General features: G+C 37.0%; 1 protein-coding gene across 4 annotated transcripts in view; it reads left to right on the top strand.

Annotated features, from left to right (window-relative positions):
* Positions 1–9465, top strand: part of LOC117175057 (dopamine receptor 2-like) — a 336274-nt gene that overhangs the window by 180976 nt on the left and 145833 nt on the right. For all 4 annotated transcript variants that reach the window (XM_033364594.1, XM_033364595.1, XM_033364596.1 and 1 more), the window contains one exon: positions 5071–5191. The gene's annotated coding sequence lies outside the window, so the exon portion shown is untranslated. The remainder of the gene's footprint in view (positions 1–5070; positions 5192–9465) is intronic.

Below are 9465 nucleotides of genomic sequence, written 5' to 3'. Positions count from 1 at the left end.
CCTCGGTAGTGATGGGTGGGCATTCTTTATCAGGTGTTATGAGGGCAACACATAACTCCTCGAAGCTATTTATATTTTCTGAGTCTTCGTCCAGTCTATGCTAAACTTTGTAGACTTCTCTCCAAAATTCTTCGACCTCCTCTGGTTTGGGTGGGTGTTCGACAGTAACTGAAGGGTCTTGGAAGAGTCGAGATGGATCAGAGAGAAACTGTTCATTTTCACTGATCCACCTCTTCCTCCGCTCTAGACTTCTCTTAGCGTCAGATAGTATCCGTATTCTCTCAACAATATGCTGCCTGATGGTCAGCAGCTTTGACTTGTTAAGTGTGTGTTGACGGGTCCGGAGTTCGCGCGCGAACTTTCGAACCTTGGCGGTAAAATTTCTGCCAGATGTGATGTAGTCAATCACAGATTGAATGCGGGACCCGTACTCTCCTGCCCAGCCTATCTTTGTGGCAAGTTGATGCATTCGTCTTTTGGTCTTATGATCAGCCGTTGGTTTTGTTTTACGGTTCACATCGGCCAAAACTCTCGCTGAATTATACACACAATAATTGATAGTCCAGAGGTCGGATTCACCGGGAAAATGTCCACGAAGCTCGTCATCCATTTCAGCCAGATCTTTAGGCTTGAGAGAAACCTTGGTGTTGATGTTTCTCCGGATGGTAAAGGATCGCTCTTCATCTATTGGATGCCTGCCCGCGGTTGGTCTTAGTGTCGCCTCTCTTTCTTTGTTGCCGACTTGTTCTAGCTGTGGTAGAGTAGGCGTTCCGCTTACATAGCCCCTTTTACGGAGTAGTTCAGCATGGTTTCGCAGACGTTGTTGCTAAAAATGCGATAGCTCAGGGTATTTCTCGCACCACAGATCATGCAGCCGTGCCATATAACCCCGTTCATGGGCGACACTCGCATCGTAGCAGTCTAGCAAGTCGGGATTCAGTTGCTCCGTCCACCCAAAGGTCACGAGATCCCGCCGATCCATCGCATTGAATCCATTTTCATTGGATTCCCCAGCTCTAGATTGGTCGGCACTGTTGGCCGACCCATTGTCGGGAGCCCTGCGCGTTTTGTTGTTTTGAACCGCACTTACTACAACTATGTTTGGTGTTGTCATTGTTGTTCCCACGAGAAGATAGGGGAAGGTTTTCGTCCATCTTTGTAGAGCCCCGCATGCAAGGATAAGGCTGCGTACTCTGAGAAGTCGCCCGATATCCCAGAGTCACCGTTCTAGACACCTCACCCAGGTGCCATTCAGCTTTGGGCACGGTTTTCACACCTCCGCTTGGAGGTTAATTCCTTCGGGACCACCCCTGGACAATTGTCCGCGACTGCCTATTTATTTTTGTAACCATATTCAGCAGAAACCCTTGGTACAGGGACTCTCTATCCGCAACCCGAGGACGCGTTCGGTGGCTTTGTCATAGGCCCTTCAGTTTGATTCTAGAGGAATCAAAACCGAACCGAATATATATATATGTATTTACGTGGCATAATTCATAACAAAATGATTAAAACTTTCTTAGAAATCACATTTGAGGTATTGAGAGTTTGTAGTTACATTATTATAATGATTTAGCTAAGTTTTCAGGAGGAATAAATAACTTATTATTTTTTTAACCATTTCCTACAAATTGAAAACTCCTGTATTTTGCATTACAGTTTGTAGTGTACTTTAGGCTCAGTTCTATAAAAGTGCACAGGTAGCGAAATTTTTCGCGCCTCTCGCCTTCTGGCCAAAGCGTTTAGCGTTTAACTGTTTTAACGTACCTAAAAGAAGTTTGTTAGTGAAGTATAACCTAAATATTAATATTGAATCTAATTAAAAAGAATATGAGTAAATATCTGACAAATTGTTGTATTTATTAAATTTTAAATATTCAATTAATATAATTTTGCAAGCGAGAGAGAGATAGAGAGAATGAGAACGCATCTTACTCTGCTTAGCTTTTAGTTTACTATTACGTACAATTGTTACGCTTCTAATATAAGCGACTTCCGTTTCCTTTTTCTTTCACTTTTTTATACCTTCATTCACCTTTTTTAACGTTCATTCTTTCATTCTGCCTCATTCGCTCCTCTAGCACCCTCCAACTCCTTCATCCATTCTTCTCCTAATCCATCTTCCCCTAGAATCTTAACCACATTTTCTTGCCAGCTTCCTTTATCTTCCATTCCTCTCCTGCATCCTTCCCATACATGCTCCCATGTTTCCTCTTCCCATTCACATATTCTACAGTTCCTTTTCTCTTCTTTTCCCAGTACATCCCCTCCCTTACCTCGTTTCCCAATCTAAATCTTGCTGTTCTGGTCCACCTTCTCACTCCCCATCCCTTTTCTAAATACTTTGGCACCCTTCCTTTTTTCTTATCTTATGCCATTTATTGTATTTTGATTCCTCAATCGCCCCCATCTTCCTAGTAATTGTCTTTCCGTCTCCCTTTTTCCAATTCTTCATAGTTTACTCCAGTCCCGTCTTCTATTTCTCTATCATTAAAGAACTCCCTCCTTTCTTCTTCCCATCTCGTTAATTCGATCGCCCTCCCTCTCCTCTCTTTTACCTCCATTAAACACTTTCTCGCTAACTCCCCTCCCTTTCCCTCCTAAGCTTCGTCTCAAATTTTCATGCCCCTCAATATCTTTCCTTGCTTTCCATCCACATATCTCTGCTCCATAACCTAATACCGGCTCTACCAGTATATCAAATAACCACATTCTCCTTCTCAATTTTTTACCTTCTTTTTCATATTCCTTATATCTGTTCCATTACGCCTTTTTCTCTAATCCTGTAATTAATCCCGCGATCCCTTCTTCAGCCTCTGCCATCAACACATCAACACATATATATTGTCCATTACATCCATTCCTTTTCTAAACCCTGTCTGATTTGGTGACTCGATCTTTTTTCTTCAAACTTTATCCTTAATATCTCCGAAAAAATAGTTACATATACTTTATACAGTGTTGGCATCGACATCACCCCCGTATAATCTTTAACCTCCTCTCCCTTGCCTTTCTTTACTATTGGTATAACTACTCCTTCTTTTCATAACTCTGGCCACCCCTCTCCTCTCCATACTCTATTACACATTATCCATGCCCATTACTCTAGTTCCTCCCCTCCATATTTCCATACTTCATTTGGAATCTCATCTATACCAGGTGCCTTTCACTCCTTCATTATTCCTAAAACTTTAACTATTCCTTCCCTTGAAATTTCCTCTTCCTCATCTCTTTCTCTACCATATTTTCCTCCCTTTACAACTTTTATCTCTACTCCTCCTAGCAAATCCGAAAAATATTTCTTCCATTCTATCATTTCAATATCTTGGTTTACTCTTTTTCTTTTTCTGTTTACTACGCTCTTTACCTTAATATTTTCATTTTAGTTTTTTTTAGTTTGTAAGTGCTATATTTCTGGTCTTTTTGTTATCATAAAAAGTCAAAAGAAGAAACTGTTTCTCCCCTTGAGCACTACAAATAAGCGCACAGACAACTTTTGAATCTTGAAAAAACTAATGAATTTGTCCTTTAGTTTAGGATACTAAAGGAGTATACCAAAGGCCAATCCAATCTGACAATTCTTTCGAAAGTTATCGCGATTACAAACTAAAAATCTACAAACACAAAAACATACAGATGGACAGACAGACATACAGCCAGACATATTCGTGAAAATCTGCTTTTCGGATTCAGGAGGTCTCAAAACGTCGACATATGACAAAAACTGGGAGGAAGGGGGGTCAAATTTGACACAAATTAAAAACCTACTCTGATGAGAATGCAAACATTAATTAAAAAAAAAATTTAACCAGTCAAATTCAGGGCGAAAAGGCTAGTTTCCAATAAAATACTTAAATGATCAAGCAAATAAAGAAGTTTCAACAAACACGAATAACTTTGAACCAAAAAAGACAAATTTTCAACAAAAGTTTAAGTTTTGAAACTGAACAAAACCCGCAGAGATGAATTTTGAACAAGCTGAAAAATAAGTTTAAAATAAAAAAATGTAAATTTTTAACAAACAATAGAAACTCTAAATTTGAATTTTAAATATCAACGAAAAAATAATGGAATTTTCTAAACTTTGAATTAAACAAAAGACGACAAATTAAAAAAAATGCATTAATTTTCAACGAAATCGTTGAATTTTTAAATTACAAAGATCAGTATTCAAGCAAAGGTTGAAAAGTTAAATTTTATGTTAAATAATTAATTTTTAATGCAAAAAAAAACAACAAAGTTTTAACGGACTACATCGATTTCCAACCCAATTGTTGTCTTTTTAAGTCAAAAGGCGAATTATCTACAAAAACTTGAGTTTTAGCCTAAAAGTAATTTCAATTAAATAGTTTTAGTTCATAAAGATGAATTTTCATCAAAATAATGCAAATTTTCAACTAGAAAACATCAATATTCTTAGTATTTAAAAAATGGAAATTTTATCCATTAATTTCAAAAGCTTTCAAAATATTTAAAATAATTTGCAATATTTTTAATAAGTTTAAGAGATTTTAAGTAACTTTACAGAATTTTAAAGGAATTTCAGTATAATTCAAATGAGTCTCAAGATAGAAAAGTAATTCTAAAATATAAATAATGTCCTTGAATTCCTTAAACTCTGTTGAATCTCTTACAATCGTATTTTTCAATTTCTTTTAAATCTTGCTTGATGTATTAGACTATTCAATAATATTCTGAAATATTTTGGAATCAATTGAAATTTTTTGAACAAGTCTTAAAATAATTTTTTTTATACTTCAATCTAGGTTAGCCACGAGCCTTTAGGCGTTAGGAATTAGGGATGCAAAACTTATAGGGTTAGAACCCGCGGCTAATACAACTTTTGGTAGCATGCGGATATAAATAGTAAAGTGTTTGTGTAATAGTAAATAATTGTTTACTTAAACATGTTATCAAATTTTAGAGTAAAATAATAATAATATCCATCCATAATAACGTTTTTCGTATCCTGACTTATTTTATTGGGTTTATTGTGATCTATAAAAAGAAAATTATGCTTGTTTTAAATCTACATCATAATTTACATTAAACCTCTATTCTGTGTTCCAGAACTGAAGCGAGTTGCACACATTCATCTTGAAACCCCAGCAATCCAGAAAATATGTGATACGAAGTTACGAATCTCCAAAAATGCCTTTTCGAAAAAAGGCGAGCGACTGCAGTGCATAAAGTGAATATCCGAACCTCGTTTCTAGTAGTTATACGAAAAGCACAATAGTTTCCTTGAACAAAGGGCCTATGAAAAAGCCACCGAACGCGTCCTCGGGTTGCAGATAGAAGGTCCCTCCCGGTAATAAGCGTAGAATAGAGAAAAATAAGTATTTTCAGATTTCAGTGCAAAAGTGTAAAAGGCCACAATAAGAATAACGCACCTCACAGATATAATTTTTACTTCTCAGAAGTGGTAATATTTTGATTTTATTTAATTCCTTCTAATAAGTTCACAAAATATGTGTAATTAGTTGTTTTAATTCCTTCACGCGGAATGTAAATTCTGAAATTTTAATTCTCACCAATTCAACTCTGCCGCTCTAGAGTTAAAATTATTTAAATTCACACATTTGCATAGATTTCTTTGTTGCATTTTCAATACGTTTAAATAAATTATTAAAATATAAATAAATATAAATCTGAATATTTTTCGCATTTCTAAGTGATAAAAAGATTTAATAATAGAAAATAGATTAAATAAATGCTTTCGTTAAATTTTACTAAGTCGATTAAGATGAATAGGATTTGCACTTTTTCTGTTCCCGTTAAGGGATTTCTAGACGGAGGAAAAATCGCGTATTCATAGGAATACAAATACCTAATTTTTCTGAATTCAACGCTTATCACCGCGATGACCAAATAGTTTCTGCTGAATATGACTCTGGAGCTGGGGGAACTAATGCAGATTAAGTCAATGCGATGTATATGCAGAATCTCGGGGCTTTCAGGTGGACGGAGCGATTCAATCACGACTAGCTAGAGTACTACGATGCGAGTGTGGTCCCTGAACAAGATAGTTACATGGCACGACTTCATGTTCTGTGATTCGAGAAACAACCAGAGCTATCGCACTTTTCGCACCAACGTCAGCGAAACCATTCCGAACTACTCCAAGATGGGGCTTTTGTAAGCGGTGCGCCTATTCTATCACAGCCAAAAGAAAAATGTCAGAAATGGGTGGCGAGCTTCGTGGAGGTTTTTCATAAGAATCAGACCTCTGTACTATAAATTATTGTACGTATTCGCCGTAAGCCGACAGTTGAAGAAAATAGACGAAACGATGCCAGCGCGCCGGCTGGCGAGTAATGAGTTCAGCGGGCGTGTGTTTTGATTTCATTTTATATGCTTTTCAGTAGACAGTATGTGGAATGATACATTTTGTGTTTTGAATTGTGAAAATAATGGTAAAACGAAGCATTGGAAATTTTATAAATTTTCTAAAGCATCGCATAAAATACTAAATAGAAAAAAATTGATAGTTGCTGTGAAGAGGGGAAATTAAGTAAACAAGAACATCGCTTTCAAGCGTCTTAAAACTCTGAAAATTTATTTAAAAACATAAATTAAAAATGTACCAGTTCGTAAAAAATTTGTTTTCTAAATTGCCATATTTTTGGTAAATTGGCTACGAAGTTTTAAATTGCAATTTTTACATCAAAATTTTATTATTTCACTTCAAAATTATAGATTCTCAAAGTCGAACAATTAAAACAGTAAGGCTGAAAGTTCTTATCTCTTTGGAATTTTGATGAATCAAGGCTTTCTACTCAAAAACATCTAGTTTTAAACATTTGAGTTATATTTGCTCATATTATATGCAGATTCAAATATTGCTACTAATTAATTAAATTATTATTCATTTTTCTAATTAATTAATTTTCTATTTTTATGGTTTTGAAATGGAATATTTGAGACTGAAACTGTATTTGAATAAAATTTGAAATTAAATCATTTGGACGCTTACATTTTTTGAACAGTTTCAGAGTCGTGTTGAAAAATTGGTAATTAGTGAGAACTGCATTTTAAAAAACTATGCTTAAAAATGGATTTAATACACACACCATCTATTAACTTTCAAATTCGCTAGATGGCGACACGAGCGCGACTCACAGCGAATAATGCAACAAGAACTTTGGCTGATGCGAACCGTAAAACAAAACTAAAGGGTAATCATAGACCAAAACTGCTGGCCATCACGCAGCATATTTTTGAGAGAATACCAAAACAATAAAAAAGTATTAAGAGGTATGAAGAACTATTCCGCTCCAAACCCAGACGGAATCAAGATCTTCCGAGGAAAGATGTTTCCTTTAATCCATAAACATCTGGCCCGTATTTTGAACCCATATTTGAATTACAGCCAATCACTCATCTGAACACACTGTATAAGATGTTCTCAGCTATCCTAAAGGATAGGATTGTTCGTACAACCGGACCTGTGTGGCAAGAAATGTTTGAACAATGCAGCTCAAAGAAAGTCGTAGCAAGACATAGGGAGAACCTGCTCCTCGATAGATGTATCTACAAAGATGCGGCATCCTACCAGCGTGACCTATCTATGGCCTGGATTTATTACCAAAAAGCTTTCGATGCGACCTCCCATAGACTTATCATCTATCTTTTGCAAAGCTTAAAGGTTCATCCGCAAATCGTGAGGTGCATAGAGTGATTGATATCGCTTTGGAAAATCAGATTTACTATCTGATCTTGAGAAAATCGTGTGACTACTAACAAGGTCATCTTTCAGAGAGGTGTGTTTTACGGTGACAACATGAGCCCACTTCCCTTTTGTCTCACATTATTGCCAATATCTCTAGCACTTCGCCATTCCCTGGGGTATTTTTGTGGCAAACCTGCAAATCGAATATAAAAGGTGATTAATGTATTTTACATTGATGATCTCAAGATCTATGCTAAAAATAAAGAGCAACTACATCTAGCTCTAGAGATTGTCGAACGATACACTAAGTGAAAATAAATAAAATTTGAATTAAAAAGTTCGCTGAGGCTTATTTGATACGCGGAAAACTTAATTGCATCCCTGAAGACCCTGATTTGGTCTGTCAAAATGTCGGCGAGAAACAAAGTGTCTGCAAAGGATCATGGACGAAGAACGAGCTCAGATCCCTTGATATCGGGACACGAAAGTTTATGCACATGAACAAAAGCATGCACCTTAAGTCTTCCGTTCCACGACTCTACATCTCACGCCGTCAAGGTGGTCGCGGAATATTGAGTCTTGAATGTCTTCACAACAGGATTATTCTGGGTACAGCACATAAAGTCGCAAATGGAAGAGACCTTCTTCTCAAAATGGTCAGGAAGCATCAAGAAGAGGGCAAAATGGCGTTTCTGTACAAAGCAGAGGAGGAGGCTGCTGAAACACTCGGACTTAAGTTAAGCATTAAGGGAAAACAAAATGTATTAAATCTGATCTATTTCGATGACTCACTCCTTAAAGGCCGGATTAAGAAAGCACACAAGAAAAACTACCATGAACAGCTCCTCAATTAGAGGATTCACGGCATCTTTAACAGAAATGTAGAGGATCAGTCAATGGCGTGTGACCTTACTTTTGCTTTCCTTAAATTACCCGGATTGAAGTCGGGCACAAAGAATTTGATTTTAGGCATGGCAAGACGGTGGCATTTCCAAATTGACTTGTCGCTGCCACATTTTGAGCTAAGAGATTTCCGTTCATATCTGCAGGGCGTGCCACGCACACCCGGAGGATCTAGGACACATATTATCTAGCTGTCCAACTTATTCGGGATCGACCTACATCCAAAGGAAAAATGCGGCACTAAGAGTGTTTTATTACATTCTCTGTCAGTCTTACGGCATTAACCTTGATATTGCTCCACTAAATGCTCCAAGGGAAAGAAATTAAACTGTCGAGAATAAGAAGTGCCGTATATACTGGACCTTTCTATTCTCGACAATTGTTTCTGTTGCACACTCGAGGCCCAACACAGTTCTCCTTTACTTTGAAAAGCGAAACCATATTCGTTATCGAATTTTTGGCACCAGCTGACAAAAACATTATAGCAAAGGGCAATGAAAGCAAAGAGAGGTGTATAAGGGAGTTTCGACGGTTTTAACGGGAATATTCTGTTGAACTAATCCTCCTTATCATTGCCGCTCTTGAAAGTACCGAGCTTTAATTGGCTAATAGCCTGAAAAGCATCCCAGCGTATCAACAGAATTCTCAAACACTTGCGGTTAGAATCTAGAAGGCGTTTGTCCTTGAGTCGCCCTGAGTCCTCTGGGTTCACGAAATTTTTGCCAGATCGTCGTATTGATTCTGTCATAGACTATAACCACCTATCTCGCAATCATATGACGTGGTTAAAATTTAAATTTTACTACGATTTCTCTGGGAATCAGTGCAGTTTTTCAGATTAGCACCCGCTCCCTGCGAAATCCTGCCATTGTCCTTATGACAAACTTTGA

The sequence above is a fragment of the Belonocnema kinseyi genome, chromosome 6 (genome assembly GCF_010883055.1).
Source record: "Belonocnema kinseyi isolate 2016_QV_RU_SX_M_011 chromosome 6, B_treatae_v1, whole genome shotgun sequence".
Classification (NCBI taxonomy): Eukaryota; Metazoa; Arthropoda; class Insecta; order Hymenoptera; family Cynipidae; genus Belonocnema; species Belonocnema kinseyi.
This window is presented reverse-complemented; position numbering and strand designations above follow the sequence as displayed.